This window comes from Neodiprion lecontei, chromosome 2 (assembly GCF_021901455.1).
Source record: "Neodiprion lecontei isolate iyNeoLeco1 chromosome 2, iyNeoLeco1.1, whole genome shotgun sequence".
NCBI lineage: Eukaryota > Metazoa > Arthropoda > Insecta > Hymenoptera > Diprionidae > Neodiprion > Neodiprion lecontei.
Genome location: NC_060261.1, coordinates 32626107 through 32644682, shown reverse-complemented (window position 1 = coordinate 32644682; position 18576 = coordinate 32626107). Strand labels below are relative to the sequence as shown.

Sequence of the window (18576 nt, the reverse complement as noted above, 5' to 3'; positions counted from 1 at the left end):
CAAAGAAGAGGGGCTGGATCTCTAGTCATTAGCGTTTCGAGTGCCGGTGCGGCCAGTGCTACCAATGCTCGTCGTCGTCGTTGTCGTTTGGGTTGGATAAGCGCAGCTACCATGCTCTCGGCTTCTCGTACACCGCATGATGGTCTTTGGAAGACGGTGGTTATAAATGATCTATTGACAGTTCGAGTCTCTATTGTATATCCGTTCAGCAGGGGCGCCTCAGAGATTCGACATGGATTACAAGCCGGGCGTCTTTATCTGGGCTTCGAAAAAGAGAAACGATGAAATACATGAGAGAAAGATAGCCGGGGTGAGATATTCGGAGTCTCATCAGCACGTGCCCCAATCCCGACACTGACTCGATATTCATCTCTTTCTTCACACGTGTAAAGGTCCCTGTGGTTGACGTGTCAGTCCGCTAATAACGGACCTGATTGGAAGCTGTTTAATAATCATTTCTACGACTATACGGCGAATGAATTGTCAATCGAACAATCGGAGAAAGTTTCCATAATTATAAAGGTTTTCAAAATTACAAGTCGCAGTCGAGTCACGAGAGGATGTGTTCGAAGTTTATGCTTCTAACCAGCCTCATTACTCGTAATGACCATTTCTCGGGAAGTTGAACCAAACGAGTTTGCTCTCCTGATCTTGAAAGAGTCAGGGTTAGATAGGTTGATATTCAATACATAACTTCGTGGAAGACTCTGTGTCGCAATCATCGTCGGAACACCCCCACGGTGTGGCTAGAATGTAATAAGGCAACTGGATATCAAGACAATTTCTTATACCTATACTACATTCGTTTATCTCCCTACGGTGCTTGAATTTCTCTTATATCGCCGCAGTAATGTTTTTCTTTTCGTACGTAAAGCCCCCTCGCACCCTACCGCGCAGTCTGATCCTCTCTCAACCCCTGTAGGCTCACTTATACCAGAGCAGTACCGTTTTATCGGGTGTCGCCGCGGGTTATCGCTCGCGGGGTCTCCGTGTATAAGGTAAGAAGGAGCAAGAGAGAAAGAGCGGCAGGGGGGGGGTGGAGTGGGGGTTCGGGAGACCAGGAGAGAGGGCGGGAGGGAGGGAGGAAGGAGGGATGAGGGGATGGTTCGTGACACCTGTTGGCGGTACAACATCTTAAACCCCTGTAAAGAGAAAGAGAGATAGAGGGTGAGAGAAGATCGTTGGAAGTTACCCTGCAGGGTGTCGCGTAATCCACCCTACAAATATATTTACCCTCTCTCTCTCTCTCTCTCTTTCTTTCTGTCTTTTTTTCCCCCTTTGTCACGCTTACAGGAGATTGGGATTGGTTTTTTTTCCCTAGAATGTCCTGTGGTGACTATTTGTTCACGGGTTTGGTATAGAAACGAGTTTATTTGATCTCGTCAATTATACGGATCACCCTCTGATGCGTTTGTACAATTTTTTAACGACGCGACGAAGACGGAGTTCTGGAAATTGTGCGTCAGGTATATAACAGGTTGTTGTATAATCTGTCTTTACAGTCCTTGGACACCGGGTACAATATACCGTTGACGCAAACGGCATTCGACAGCCCTGCGCACCTGTTCTTCGACGAAGGTAACCTGGTATTAGGGATAACGATCCTTCGTCATTTGCTCGGAACAATAATAATAATTTTACTACGGTCAGAGACGATTCGTGTAAAAAATGTTAACCTGGATATTATATTCTTGTATAAATTGTCGTTGATATTGTTACAACGGGATTAGTTTCGTCGATCCATATCATTGTCAAATCGTAATCTCGTAATCGTAATTGTACAAAATGAAATTTCACCTTCGTTCTCTTTGCTACGCTGAACCCTCTTTCATTGTACGTATAATATACTTCGGGTGCAGTGATATGAACTAATTCGACTCTAGCTCACCTCCGTACCCATGTTTTCGTTCTTCTCCTTTTCGGTTCGTAATTATCATGGGATAACCTGGGTCCGGCTATGCAGTTGATTGTGAGTGTAGTAGAAGGAGGTTAACCAGCGCGATGGTTAAGGGTTTTTTGGGTCCCGTCAACGACTCGTTCAGGACCAGCCATGTGGAAGTCCCGGTCTTGACAGGGAGAAATCTGGACCGATGTAATCCGATCCTTAATAACTGAGCCGGCAAGGCCGTGTTTATCGTCATCTTTCGCGCTCTTATTTCAGATTATCATAAAATTTAATCCAAATTTTCTTGTCTTTTCTATTTATATTTTCTTTTCTTCCAATCTCACACAAATATCTTTCAGTGCAGGCATACATGTACACATCGGTATTCCAAAGCTACACGCAAATTTTAGTCCAGTTAGTATCGTGAAGTTAACTGACAATGAGTTTAAAAATAGATAATAAAATGAGTTAATTTAGTTTTTCTGTTTTAATTATTGCCAGAGCCGTAGGTATAAGTAGTCAGGGTTATCAAATAATTCTTTTCGCCTTACACATGTCTAGTGTCGGATATCCAAGATGTCGGAGAAGCTGTAAGTGCCATCAACTCGTTTCCAACTCTTCCCGTGGGATCGATGGGTGGAATAAGACCATCAATATCGTCCTAATCGAGTCGGTCGTTATTTTTTCCGGACAGTAAACGCTTATTACCCGTCCAATTCGTCTCTAGATTTCGATTCGTCTTTGGATTTCGGTCAATCTAAGACATCAGGTATTACTTTGTTGCTTTATACTCGTCTTTTTCCTCTCTTACATTTTTCCGCTAAGTAATAGACGGGGTCCGTCCGTCGCTTTCGTAATGATAATTGGAAATGAAAAAAGGACGCACCTCTAAAAAAACACGAAATGTCGAGGTGACCTCAGCATCACGTCACCACCGTATAAAAACTTTGGTGAGTGCTGTGGAAGAGGTTTCATCGCACTAGCTGTAGCAATACTTGACAAAAGAGTGAAATAAAATATAAATGATATTTAATACCTTGTCAATGACAACAAGGCATGCACGTTTTTATTCGATAATAAAACACAACGGTACAAAGCCACAAGTACGTGTTTCTATACAAGGCACAAACTAGAAGTAAAGACCTGAGGAGAAATTGGTTGGAAAATTGGCTTATTTCGACCGATCGGTTTCGCCCAAGGCTAATGCTGACAAATGACGTCATCAAAGCTGCCAAAATACCCTCAGAACCTCAAGTCTTGTCGCTATTAGGTCCCCGCCGTCTGCTTAGCTCCCCTTCAAATCTCTCTCCCTCTATACACACGGCCATCGGTGCATGTGTGCATGCGCGTGGCCACCTACCGCACACACACACACATACGCATACGCACACGCACACAGATCGACACACGTACAAACGATGCTGGAGACGCGTCGCCGACGTAAAGGACAGACCAACAAACACCGCAGGTTATCTCCGGCACAGGGCACTGCCGGGCACGAGGTGTAGGTGGTGGATGTGGAGGTGGAGGTGGAGGTGGGGGCGGCATGCGTCGGTGTGTGTTACTCGGAGCTAATCTGCGATCAAGATAAGTTGTGCAACTTGTAATCGTGCATTATACCAGCTGTACCAGGCTGCAGCTATGCGCCAAAGGCGAGGGGTCGGTGTCTCTGAGATGTCGGATATAGGATAAAGATATTTAACCGCGAAACCACGAGGCTTTACCGATATCCGTCGCTTGCACTTTCCTTGTCACGTGTCTTACCCACCCTCGGAGAGGTAGAAGAATCGGCGGTGGAGTCGGGTGGAAGGAATAACTTACCCGGACACTGTCGTCAACCACGCCGTTTTTGAAGTCTTACAGCCGGTGCTACACTGGCTGGCGGTCACTTACGACGAACGGCTATTAGTCCAAGAATCGTTCGGTACTGCTTAGACGGTGCTCGTTGCGGTACCTAATCTACTTGAGGGTATCTCGGCTCGAGCGGAGGAGATCTACCGAGAGCATGCAGGAATCAATTATCTTGACTTTCACTGCGTAGGCGCGCCACATCTGCCTTCTTGTGCAGCGAGTGAGAATGGCTCGGTTGAGTGATACCGGGTGCAAGATGGAGTTCACTTTCTCGAACAGCGTTTTGTACCGTAGGTACGGGAACTTGACTGATATCTTGACGGTAAAGCGATCTGGGTTACCCGTGTTCTCTGAAAAATATTTGCAGCTGCGAAACGTATAATGTTGGAAGGGAAACTAAGGTGACCGTTCCTTCTACTTCTATGTCAATACATGTATATACGTATTTGCGCGCGTGTGCGCGCGAGTTTCTCACACATTTGCATCTTCAAACTCGACAGTGACGTTTAGTCCCCGGTCGGGGTTTTGGTTAACCTCACGCAACCATACGTGTATGTATAACCTATACGCACGTAGAGAAAATGCCACCCAAGAATCGAGTGGCAGAGCAAACATTCGGTATGCTCGGCCACTCCTGTAACTCATGCGTCAAGGTAACAGAAAATTTTTTCGATTTTAAATCAACAACAATCCTTCAAAGTACGGCAGAATGAGACGCCTAAACAAACACTGCACCTGCTGCACCCGCAACCATTAGATGAGGAACTCCTCCACAGTCCGTACAGAGGTCTCCGACGTCTTGCGTGTCGCGTTGCGTATTCCGTCTTTGGAGGAATACTTCATTCTCACTTCTTTGTAGCCAGATTCGGATCGAGGCACCTGCGCCTTGCCTTCCGTCTTTCTTTCTCGTCGTATTTACCTCCGATCGATTCTTGAATTTTCGATTTCTTTTTTCGTTCACCTTGTATGTTTCTAACGTAATTCGTGGCGATACCTGCAAAGATGTTCTTCTTTTAGTTGGACTTGTTGGTAGTTAGACAGAGACACTCGAGGAGTATCGTTGCACGTACCATCATGTATAGTGTGTATATATATATAATGCGTCCACAGTTACTCTTGCCAATGCCTTTTTATCCTATGCACATGTATATGTCTCTACTCCATTGTTTTCTGACCATTTTTTTTTTTTTCTTTTGTTTACCTCGGTTATTTATTTCTGGTTCTCCTTTTTCCTTTCAACCGGCAGACCGCGTTTGTTTCATGCTCTGGTGGCTCACGAGCATCTTGAAGATATACGTCAGAGGTCTAGTTTAGAGAACAGGATTCACAATATATGCATATAAGCTTATAGGCATAGAGGTAATTTTATCACGAGAACGGCTAGGAATTTATGGAATTGTGAACGGGTGGTCTAAAAAAATTTGTCACAAGAATTACCCATGAGGCAGTAATATCGATGGTCAGAAATTTATCAGAAAACTTGTGCAGCGTTTCTTGTTCCATTTTATTCAATCCGTGATCACTTGTAGCCGGGTAAAATATTGATGCAATTATACGTCTCCGTGGATAATTCAATAACGTATAGCCGATGATGGGGGCGAGTCGTGCCGCGTCATGATTTGTCCTTCGTACAATACGTTCAGCTTATGAAATTACACGTGCGTGTATGGATGTGGGTATTAAAGGTTGAAATACTCTGTTCGCTGTAGGAAGCACAAGGTATCGACTATACCGCACGGTGTGCTCCACTAACTTCCCACCTACCGTCGTTCGTTCGTTCGTTCGTTCGCCTGGCTGCTTTCTCTGTCGACCAAGTTCACCGCGCACGTTTTGTTGTCCGTATAGTTACTTCGTTACTAGAAATGACGAAGGCATTTCACGCCTGTGCAGTCTGTGGTAGTGTCGTAACGTAGGTGCAGCTGTGTACAAGCCAAGTTTGAAAATTCTTGAAACTATCATGCCACCCCGATGAGAACGCGGTGTGGATCGTGGTCTTTCGATGTTCGTTTTTTGAGAATCTTCCCCAGAGACTGGACCACCTTTGAGATTCACCGTGATTTTTGTTCATTTCTCACGTAGGTATTATTGCTGGCGATGAAAAAAAAATAATCTTTGATTAACTCTTGCGTTATTTTCATCTCTTACAACTCTGTGAGTAATGCACCTTAACCTTGAGATTCACTGAAATTCCCTGCGCTCGTTAGATAAATCACACGCTATGCGGTGAAAAGATTTCCCGCTCAACTATCCCGTTTAATTAACCGAGGTGAGATTCAGTTCTGTTGTATACGTTTACATTCCATATCGGTTTTCATTTTGTTTTTACTCGTTTACATGTTATTTTAGTACATATTATGGTGTGCTGTAGAAAATAACGATTAAGAGGCGACAAACCGCAACTGCATTCGTGAGGGATATGATTATTGGATAATCAGGGCTCGATTTAACGCCGGTGTAATTAACAAATTAATTAAATTTATCATCGTAGCTTCACGTAACATAGTATAACAATTATGTGAACGTATTATAGGACTTCGTTAATGATATTTTAGCTGTATATACACACACGTGTATACGCACATCAATATCCATCGTAATTAATGATCGCTATTACCTACCGACGTTTCGTTAACAAGCTCGTATATTTAAAGGGTGAATCATATTACGGCTCCGGGTATATCTAATATCCAATAACCGTCAACTAATAGCTGTACTTTCTCGCCACTCAAATTTAACCTCACCTCGTCTCGACTCGTTTCGCCTCGTCTCATCTCATCTCATCCCATCTCATCTCATCTCATCTCATCTCATCCACCCCGCGCGCATCGGTCTCGAATGATTTCGATAGTAATACGCAAATGTAATTACACCTTCACCATCATTATTATTATTATTATTAATAATAACTGATCCTTTTTTATTTCAACGTTTTACATACAAGTTGATTATAGAATACGTGATCACCTTACACACACGCATATATATATATATGTATACATATGTATGCATGTATACGTACGCTTGTCGGATCCTAAATTCTAATAATTAAATTTGGGTAGGTTAACCAGTTTTCCCACCTCTGTGTGCTTTCCTGATTAAAATACGAAAATATGATTACGTCTGCTTACACTCCACCTTATGTTACATGCATGAAGGTACATACATACATTCGCTACACGTAGGTATCATACTTATATTTATACCCGCACAAAGTACACTTAGGAAATCTCTGATTCCGTTTGCGCAGAACGTACAGGGAAGGGGTGGGGGGGGGGGGGGGGGGAGAAAAAAGAAGGGGTAATAATTACACCGGTATAATTAAACCACGGGACATGGTCGCGGTCGATTACAAAGCTTGACAAGATGAATTTAAATTAGCATCCGGTTGCTCCGATGCGGCTTATACCTACTTGTAATTTTCGTAAATATTTACGTGTTATATACACGTCTGTTGTATTTCTAATGGACGTCAATGCGTCGTGCTGTATTATGGCACTACGTGAGGTTCGTTGAAATAATAATAATTTAATTAATCCGGAGAGCTTATTAGTTTGAGTGCTTTTCTGGGCGTTCGCCCGGCCTTGGCTATGTATAATAGTTGCTGCAACGGTGTTATAGCAACTACGTCGGTGTAACAACGGCGAACAATAATTTCTGATCGAAGAAATTGTACATATGCATTATAATGTGTATATGTATAAATATATAATAATGAGCTTTATTGTATATGGATTTTTCGTGCAAAATTATAGCATCGTGTAAGAGGGAAAAACAGAGAATGAGAAAGAAAAGACAGAAAACTAATGGTACACAATGGTTTTTGTTTTATGAATTGTGTCCATGTATGTTATGTGCCCGGTTATATATCTATCTGGTACATAACGGTGAAAGAATAAGTAACAATACACCTCGGTGGTTAAAAAAAAAAAAAAAAAAAAAAAAAAGAAAAATGCCACGTAACCAGAATAACAACAACAATGATAATAATGTGAAAAAAAGAACGAGCTAAAGGATATAAATGTAAGTTGGAAAGCTCCCCACTTCCGTCGGTGGAGCGTTTCCGGTCAGATTCCTGCCAACTTTCGAGTGCTTTGAATTACAGATAACGATGCTGATGCTGCTCACTTGTTGTCGTTATCATTGTTGTTATTATTATTTCCCGTTATCATTATTATTATTATTGTAAGAATCATTATTATCCGACGAACCGCATAATTGGGATAGAATATATATACTACCTCCAAAAACCCGTTATACCTACACAATTTTTCTACACATCTACAATTATTTCTGAGATGAATTTGTTCGATGTGGGCTCAGAATTTGTTCCGATGTCGATTTTTTTTTCTCTTTATCGTTTCAAGTTCAAAGGTTGCACATTCTCGCTCGGTGTGAATCATTATCAATTGTTTCTTGATCTTGTTTTCTTCTGTTTGTTCTAATCGAATTTCCGTCAGTCGCGTTTACTCGTTAACTCTGTATGATATGTGCATTCTTGATACAAAAAACGTAGCATAACCAACTTTTTAATTTTCAGAGCAGTACTGTAATCGTTATAAAATTTATTGGTACGCAGTCGGTATCTTTTTGGGACTCGAATAACATTCCGTATTTAGTCAGCTGCCAGTTTTGTAGTCCATCTTCGTTTCATTCATATTTGATTATTAATTGTCTTATTACATCCGCGTAGCCGTTTCTTCATCCTTTCCTGCACTTCTCTTCCCCATCTCTACTTCCTCGGTATTCGTTCGTTCCTTCGTTCGTTCGTTCCTTGGTCTTCCGTTCTCTTATTTCATCACTTCGACTTGCAGGATTTAATTATCTGAATTTGCATAATACTTCTGCAAGTCGTAACAACCCCCTTAACTCTACTGTCTTTCCCTTTCTCTTGCTCTTCCTCTCATTCTTCTCCTCCTCCTCCTCCCCTCCCTACATTTATACCTTCTCTGTGTAGTCTGCTCGGCTACAGAGAGGAACGGGTTACAGTCAAAGTGGCAACTGTCTCAGTCGTCATTCCGACAATAATTATTTTACCAGGAATTTCGTTACTTCTCCCAACTTAATTAATATCCAACTTGTAGCTGAAGAATCATTTGCGAAGGTACGCTACACGCCTAACCTAACCTAACCCTCCTTGTCTCCCTTTATCTAGACTCTCCGACACACGCTTATCTCGCTCGAAATTGCACGTCGACAAATAATAATAACAAAGATAATAAAATATTATATTATTTTGTAAACACGAAATTGTTGTAAGTCTTTATACACCGTACACTTACGGGATGTTCATTTCGTGTAACAATTTTCGGCCGCTATAAATTAAGGGAGCGACCCTTGGCAGATGCCGGTACACTGCGCGTAACATGTCGCTCCTAACACGTTGATATTATTTGGCATTAGATTTTTCGCCACCCCAAAAATATACAATGGGAACTGCAGCGTTGGATCACCGGACTCCCGTGTAAGCTGAGAACCGACCGAATGCACGAGTCGTCATCGTACAACTGCGTCGCTGCAAGCTGCTCTTGTCGCGTCGTGTTTCAACGGTTAATGCTGCAGATTTGTTGCAACGCGTGCGTTCTATTACACAACAATAATGCCCACGAACTTCCCTTCCCCTCCCCCTCCTTTCTTTCTTCCCTTCCTTCCTTCCTTCCTGTTTCACAGTGTTGCACAAAACGCACTGATCGCGGTTGAGTGAGCATCACGCGTATGTCAGGCACATGCTATACCTACGCAATTGTTAAGGTCGTGTCTTCAACGGTCCGTCTAATTCGTTTTGATGCCGGCACCCTTGTATATAGCGAATCGTTGCAGTGCATATATCGTTTATTTTAATTTTACCATCATGCGCGCGTGCCCTTTTTTTTTTTTTTGTTTTTTATAAACAAATCATTTTTTGGAGCCGTTGCGCTGCGAATGCAACTAGATATGCGAAAGCGGAAGTTGTAGAATCGTTTGAGAAAGAGAAGACGGAGGTGAACAAAGCACATTCGAGTGTTAGAGTTATAAAGACGATATTTATTATTGAAAAAGTTGAGCTTGCCATACGAGTTACAGAGAGCAGCGGAGAAGAATTACAATTCTCGGTTATGATATTAAATTTCTAGCTTTCTCTAGTGGGTATAGAGGAGGGTGGAGGGTAAGGGGTGAGTAAAAACAGTGGAGCCTTACGTGCAACGTGCACGAATGTCTATAGCGTGAGGAGAAAATAAAATTGGATTTTACCATGTGTGCACGGGGTTTGCGGGAACGGGGGCTCGGTGGAATTAAAAAGAAAAAAAAAAGAAACAGGGAACGAGGAGAATAGAAAAAAAGAAATCTGTGTTTGACAGATATTGACCGAATCCTTCAAACTCTCTCGCTCTCTCTTTCCCTCTCTCTCTCTCTCTCTCTCTGTCTGTCTCTTCGTCTCTCCATCTCCTCTTTCGTTCTTTCTCTTTCTCTTCAAAATTACCATAGCCACACTCGCACCCTAAGAACAGCTGCTACCGTCCCCTCAGGCATCTGATAAACCGATAGTAGCGTCATGTCAAGTAGGGTTCGGCATAACTGTGTGTACAAAGTAAAACCGCAATTTGGCTAATTTGGTTCGGATCGATATTGTAGATTTCTTTCGCGCTAATCGCGTATCATCCGGTTTTTCTTTCTACGAGCAAACGTTACGGTGATATGTTTATTTCTTTCTTTCTCGTCTCCGAACAAAACATCTTGACGTATACGTATTTCATTAGCAAAGGGATGAAAATTTTGCTACGGGGTTGGACCCTAAAATTGAGACCAGAAACCAATATCCGAATCATAATTCCTTAGTTTTACTCCGGCGAATCGCTCCGACGTATATCCCCCTCGGTTCGGCATTTTACGAACCAAATTAGGGCTAAGTGGCAGTCACTCATTTTACGGGCCTATCTCACCTACTGATATTAAATTTCTTATCCAGTTCACCTCGATCTAAATCCTCAAACGAGATCGCAGCCGTCGCGTTTTCCCCACGCGCTGCAACGTTATCGCTTATTTTATAATACGATCAACCCTGCAATATTGACAATAATAATTTATAACGATAATTTTCATTCCGAATCGAGACAATGTACCTCTTGCACGAGTCAATTCAGGAATTAATGCCAAGAGGCAATTAAACTAACGTTCCAAACTTGAGCAATCTCTTCAATGGTGTATACGTATAACGCTATCCTGTTTTCGTACAATAATTACATCGGGTTTTTAGTTTGCAGGGGTGCGGAGAGCGCTCGCGTTGGCCCACTTTTGGTAATATATTATTTCTCCCCTGCGAGCCGGCCGGCAGTATGTTCGCTTTTTTACTCCCCTTTATCCTCTACCCCCGTCAGTCGGTTGTATATACATACATATGTATGTATACACAGAGGCAGAGAGACAGCCAGACGCGCAGGCATCAGCTGTCTCTGAAGAACCCTTAATTATTCTATTAAACGGGCCGGGACTTATATTCCATCGACTATCCGCAGGCTCTTCCGGAGGCTCCGCCAACCCGAGAGGGTCCGCGTTTCATTCCGTCGAGCAGCGAAGGGCTGTTTGATCCATATTTGACGTCGTTTTACTCTAGTATAGTATAGCTGGTTGTTAACGTTTCACTATAATTTGAAACATAGCTTCGGTAATCGACTCGTAGTTTTGTTGTACAAATTTTCGCATAACCCTGGCTTCTTGACGAGTTTTGATTTAATTTTTGCGCCGGTTTTATGCTGAAACATTCTTCTTACCTTGCAACCTGCAACTTCGCGGAGGTTCTTTCAAACCCGTGCAGCTGGATGGTGAGAGACGCGGTCCTCCGCACTCTCATTACGCAATTACAAAATTAACCACCATTCTCCGCAGCTGTGTTCGACGCGCATTCCAAAACGCACCATCAAACTCGACCAATCACCGGATAGTTCCGGTGTTTACGATCAATCACGTTTCAAACAGCCCGGTGCTCCTCGCTTACCGAGTAGGAATAAATGCTGCGCACAGCCTCCTCTCTCGTCTCCCTCTGCATCTCCGTTTCTTTCTTGCAGCCTCTCTCGCGCGTATACCGTACCGTACCATACCATACCATACCATACCATACCATACCGTACCATACCAAACCCAACCCATACCCTGCCTATGCCATGCTTCGGACAGGAAAATTGCCGCGGGCAATTTTGTGCCGCAACGCGAAATCGCTTCAAAGTTATAAACTGCGCCGTGTAAGATACCGCCAGGTTTGCCCATAACTTAACCTGCGCGGAACTGAACGCCAAGCGTACGGTTGTATGGGTATGTCGTACCGTCTACGATCCTGATGCCTCACACATTCTTGCGCAATTTCCAATCCGAAATGCCTTATTCTCTCAAGTTTTCATCCGCAGTCCGTCGGCATGCTTTCCGAGGTTAAACAGTGTCCAAAGTGTTGATATCGCGACGGTAAGGTGCAAAACCGCAGGATTGCGCTGGAAACAGTTATTTGCGGTGTATGCTCTCTCTCTCTCTCTCTCCCCCTCTCTGTCTCTCTCTCTCTCTCTCTCTCTTCATATCTCTTCCCGAGACCTCCTCCGAGGTTCTCGCACACTTTCTGATTCTCCGCGCATGTGTGTAACTTGCCTGTGGATGCTGTACCGACGGTACCCACACTTCGGATGAACACCCATTCGTAGAGTCGAGTACAGAACCACCAACCCACCAAAACTCCCCTAATGACTAAACTTGCTAATTTCAACCAATTACGAGCATCGAGTCTTCTAATGCGAGCCACATTTCCCCAGACCAATCAGGGCTCGGGGTAAGGGCATTGCTTGAACCACCTAATGCGACTGACCCAGAGTACAGTGAACAATTCGTCCAAGTAAGCATAACTGCACAACTGTATCTACCAGGTATTGAACTTGCCGACCATTGAATCTCCGAGTTGTCGTCATCCTCGTTACGGGGGATTTAGATCAGTGATTGATGATTTGCTCGATATACCTTCGTTATAACTTCTATTCTTTGGAATTTGTGAATATCGAAGTGAGCTGAATCGACAATGAAATTCTGAAACACGCGGGCTTGGGGTGTGAGCAAGTAGTACGATAAGAGTACCCTAGAGTGCCAGATGAATCTCCGCTCGTACCAAAGGCAATTAACTTGTTGGCAATGCAGTTTGTGCGATTAGTTTCAGGGCGATGTGTGCAGCATCTCTGCCAAGTTCTTATTACAAAATTTTAATCAAGTCGGACGTACTCAACTGCCAAATTGATTAACGCATAACGTACAAGTGGCATCTGTTTTAACCTGTCCAACGTCTGGGGAATATCTAAATATAAGAACGGACCGATTGACAGGTTTTTGCAAACTTGGATTGAAAAATATGATCTTGTTAAAATTCTTACACTTCGAATCGAGTCAAATTTCTCTCTTAAAGCGAAACCTTTCGATCGTGTACAAAATTTCATACGAGAAATCACATTGTCTACAGTTGTAAATTTGCACGACTCGGTAAGTAATTAATGTTGGCCGAAGCGTGTACCATTTCTCTTTAGCTTAACGAAGCGCACGAGGTATAATGTATACGGTATGTTATGTTGGCAGGATCAGATATTCGCGTTATTAAATTAACAGAACTTACTTCTCCGAAATCAAACAAATTTACATACAGCACATATCTATGATACAAAATAATAATACGACGTATTTGGACGTTTCACAAACAAACACAGCTTGTAATAAATACATATACATGTATAAGCGCAACTGAAAGAGTAATAAGTTCCTTTTGCCTGTTTACTGTACATCTTCATTGTTACGGTACAGAAAAATTGGTTACTTGATCAAAAAAAAAAAATAAAAAAAACAGTTTTAGTGACAAGGCGGTGCCTGTTTATTTTTGAATAAATCGTGAAATCACGGTTGTGTTTTTTGAGACGTTAATAATCGAATCGTTTTCTAATCGGAGCTTGTTTCTTTTCTTAGTTTTAATGTTGACAGTTGAAAATTAAGTACGTCGTTTTTGAAATCACTGACATGACTTTATTATGGACCTGGGGGTTCTCTAGATTATTTTTACTCGCGAAGGGGTCGCGAATTCAAGAATGTTGAAAAATACTGTTTCACAATATCGCACTATGCTGCTTTATTTCTCTTATCCGGCACACTTTCCTTTCAACATTTTTTACCGTATAACGGATGAATCTAAGTGCACTGTATGCCGCGTATCCGACGACAGTGTGATATAGGTATACAAATGCATTCGGGCACTCACTTGCACACTTGCAATGTTTTATTTTTGAATCTGGTTCTCCGACCGGGTCGATATGGAGGCCTTCGCACGAAGTACGGACGAATCTTGACCAGGTACGAACACGTCTTGTCGCCTGTTTCCCGCGAATGCGGAGGCGGATAGTATCTGGATTCGGCGGACGAAGGGGAAGGAATAATCTCTGATATTACGGTTATACAACCGATGCGTATACGTCGCTACATCAGAATACACTCAGGGTCTTAATACGAATTTAATTAAGCACGGCAGGAGTCGGGGTTTTATAGTGGATATCAGTATGGCCCCCATAACTCTTGTTTCCTGCGCGAGCCTCGAGTGAGAGAGAGAGAGAACGGAAGGGAAGGAGACGGGCTGATAGAGAGAGAGAGAGAGAGAGAGATAGCGCGAGTCAGTCGGCGAGGGAGGCACGGGCTCTTACCACGATGAAATTTCATCCTCGCCGTGGTATAAATCTCTGACGCATTAATGTTATTATACTCTCGGTGTGGTGGTCCCTTAATGCGAACGGACTGAATAATTGAATTTAATATATGGTCACTATAAACATAGCTCACGACGTCATATCGTTGCTATCAACCTCCTCTCCTCGACACTACCTCCGTTTCTCCTCCTTGTATTACCTTCACCCTCAAAGCAAACGTGTGCGTAATCGTACATCCCTTCCGTCTTATTATTTTCGTTTTTCTCACTTTTCTGATTATAACAAGACCCCCGAAGAGTACGATTCGGCTCAACCTTCAATGTCGGCGCAAACACGACGGTCGGGACGGAACGAAAGATACTCGTCTGATAGCTTGTTTCGTTCAAACTATTTCACTGACTGCTGTTATTACTGTTAGATTTATCCGAATAAACACTTATCGTTTAACAAATTACCGATACTTCCGTAACCGGATTGACTTTTTCGGTCGAATTCTAGGAGCTAATTTGGCCAAGAGTCCAAGGCTTCCCGATCTCCGTTGAATTTTGTTCTTTGACGTGTCTTTTGTTTCTTTTTTTTTAATTCTTTTCGTTATCGCAACATGCATGCAGGAGTGTTGACGGGGAAGTGAACAACCCGCGTCCGGCTCCTCGACGCGCTGTTCGGTGAAACGTTATATTGGCTCGAGCAATAACACATCGCAGCCCTTTAAAGTGTAAAAGTGTTATTTGCAAACTGTGATCGTTTCGTCTTGGCGCGGCCTACGGTTCTTCGGGGCTCCAGCTTACCTGTACATATACATATATATATATACATATATACAAGCCACTCGACCTTCCTGGCCCCCATAAATATCCAATTCTGGCAGCTTGTTACTTCAAGAACCACCTGGATTTAGACTCCAGACCCTAAGACGCGATCATCACGCCCATCAGGGGTAGATGTGCAGAATTTCTCTGCTTGCGCTTGCATTGAAAGTGCGAAATGAACAGCTGGCTGATAAATTAATAGCTTATATGGGCAGAATGATGTATGAGTAATGGGGTAATGAACGTATGACGGGAATATCGCGCCATATTATTGCCGAGAAATTTTCAATACTGCTTAAATGGCACATGCTTACATGCGTGCGGTGGTTAGAAAATCGCTTTTTTCTTATTCTCCTCTTTTTAACGAAGAAGAAGAAGAAGAAGAGGAAGACGAAAAAAAAAAATGAAGAAGAAGAAGAAGATTGAACAAAGGGTCAAAGATCGGAGTTGAAGAGCGAATGGAGAGAAGGATATAGGTGGGCTGCAGTGGAGGACACGTATTAAAAAATATAATAAGGATCAGTGTGTGTAGCTGGTAATAATAAGTCACGGGATAACCCAAGGGATAATAACCGACGAAACAAACCCGGGGTGGAGGAGGGGGTTGAAGTGGAGCGACCCGAAAATAATCTAATTATTACGAAAAACGATTATAGTAATTAGAGAGACTCTGGCGCCCGACTTCGTCTTGGGGATTTCTCCTCGCCCCTCTTCTTCTTCCCCTCCAGTCGACGCTGATGTTTGTGTTTCTTTCTCTTCCACCGCTATTAGAAGTCAAATTAAAAGGCGTATTTCTTAGGATCGTTTCGGGGAATCGTTGAAAAGGAGCGAGATACACATATATAAGTATCTATGCACTGTACCGCCGTATATTGGTATTATATATTATATACATATGTATATGTATACGCATGAGAAATGATTATAGGAATTATGTCCAGCCCCCAAATATTCTCGTACCTTTTCCGAAATACAATAATACGTATATGGTAGCAAAAAATGAGTGAGAAATATCAACGAAGCATGGGAAAAAACGATATCCTTATGCGATATTCGGTGTGCATCGTATATAACTACGCGGGTAATTGTAAGTAGTTAGTTTGACAGAAATTAGATCCGCGGGGTATTGTGAAAATCCCCTCGAAGGCTTATCTGCTTCGGGCACGGAGTTCGGTTATAACTGCGCGTCGTAGATTACAAGGCGTGCGTGTGTATACATATAGCCGTGTACGGTATACAGTGACATGTAGGTATATAGAATAGCTAACAAAACTGTAAAATTACTTGGGATGGATAATAAAACCGACGGGGGGTAATGAACAATTAACAATAAAATTAGCAATTAGCGCCTCGGGCTTAATTGGATGTGCAGCAGATGCCAGGTACGGTGACTTAATAGTTTTAGGTTTAGGGACGCGGCTACTGCCGGGGTACGCCGCACATGTACGCTCTCCTTTCAACGTGTGGACGTACCTTCTTCCAGAGAGCCTTATTTACCACCCGTTGAGCCCGATACAGCTAGAACCCAGCTTACCTGTAAGAAAATCCAAACCAATGGTTACGGAAACGACAGGTAACAGCCAAAAATCGCAATCCTCTACGGACGGTGGGCAAAAGCAAGCGCTGAAGGTAATTTTGCAACAGCAACGACAGATTGCGGGTGACTGGCCGCATTCAAATGCAAATCCAAACGAGCCTACGAAGCTAAAACTGAAAAAGGACGGTCGGACAACAACCGGCTTCGGCTACCCGGCCGAAAGAAATTTTGCCAAATAATTAACGGTACGCGCAGGTAGAACAACCGTATCCGTGTTTTTAACCTCGGATCGAATGTCCGCGAAGAAGATGTATTATTGGACGGTGACTCATTCTGTCGCGTGAAATTAACAGCAATGCCATTTATTCTCTACGAACGGGTGATTTGCTACGCGAATATATTTATACATATATATAGTTGGGTTTGGCACGATCGCGGCGTCGAGCTTAATTGTAAATTGGTAAGCAGCGGGAAGACAATTTAATAGTCGAGATTCTGACGTTCGTGATTAGATAAACGGACTGTTTATAACTCGATGCAATCAAGATTTCATCATCGACGTGCTATCAGTATCTCTCATCGTTGATCCAGAATCAATTGGCCTTCGCTATCACTTACTCACGGCTCGACACAGTTTGATCTGTTTTACTGCAGAAGTGTGAAGAGAGACGTATCCCGCGCGATAACTTTACTATATGTATAATAGTTGTAACAGTCTCACGAGTTTGGTTAAACTGCAAACTAGGTTTGGCTCTCGTCAATTTTCGACGGTCCGCCGAATGTTCGGAATAATCGAAACCTTGCAAGGCGTTCGGAGATCAAAGGGATAATTTCCCGCCCTTTAATTTGCCAGGTAATCGGTTTTAGATTTGGAAAAGAAAAAACATTCATTTTGTTCGTGCACGGGTCGACGGGCAGTTTGCCCACCTCGATAATCTATCAGCCATGCGATTATGCCTTGAAAAGTTTTGGAGAATACCATTTCTGTTCTCGTTTCCTTGGTTTATTTATTTCTTTTTTTTTCTTTTTCTTTTTTTTTTGTCTTCCTCGTTTTACATCCGTAGGTATCGGTTTTGCGCCGTGGACTAATTTCGGGTCGATTTCGGAGCTCGTCGAGTTTTCGGGGTACCTACTTGATGCCTACCTACCTACCTACCTTCCTACCTTCCTACCTATCCCACCCACCTTCCCACGCGGCTAGGCTGTCGGAGAGAAGACAACTAAACCCCCGTCCCGGGCCGCCCTTACTTTATCCCGGCCTTACGACGTAACGGCCTATTTCCTAAACAACAACAATTTAACCAAAATTAGATTTTCCATTGGATGCTTCCCGCCACGGCACTGGCACGCTGGCACAATAAAGAGAGGGTGGTATAATTAAAACAATAGAATGCTTAATTAGAAGAAGTCCGTGGCAACTGGGGTGGGGGTTACTATGGAACAAAGCACTACCTCGGGGTAATTCGTAAAGCCGTACTTTTATTGCAATGGTCCGTAAAGGAAGTGGAAGAAGAAAAAAATACCCACTGCATCCTAAGCTGCCGATTTCTTCCTCGGAATTTTTAGATCTTCAAATGCAGCACTGTACAAATTCGTCTTATCGTCTTATCTTATCAGAAGACCATGACTAACAACTTCATTACACAGATGCGAAAGGTAGAGGAAAATAAAAATACTAGCACAAATCCGATTTCAGATTGAAATTTTTGGTCCTCGTAATTGAGGTTCAAATTTTGTACTTCGAAACCATTGTCATTACCTGTCGTAAAATTATCATCGATTTTTTTTTTTTTTAATTATTCAGTAAACTCA

At 42.8% G+C, this 18576-nt stretch overlaps 1 long non-coding RNA gene across 1 annotated transcript in view; it reads left to right on the top strand.

The window, feature by feature from the left end:
- Positions 1-18576, top strand: part of LOC124292797 — a 160238-nt gene that overhangs the window by 141083 nt on the left and 579 nt on the right. The window lies entirely within an intron of this gene.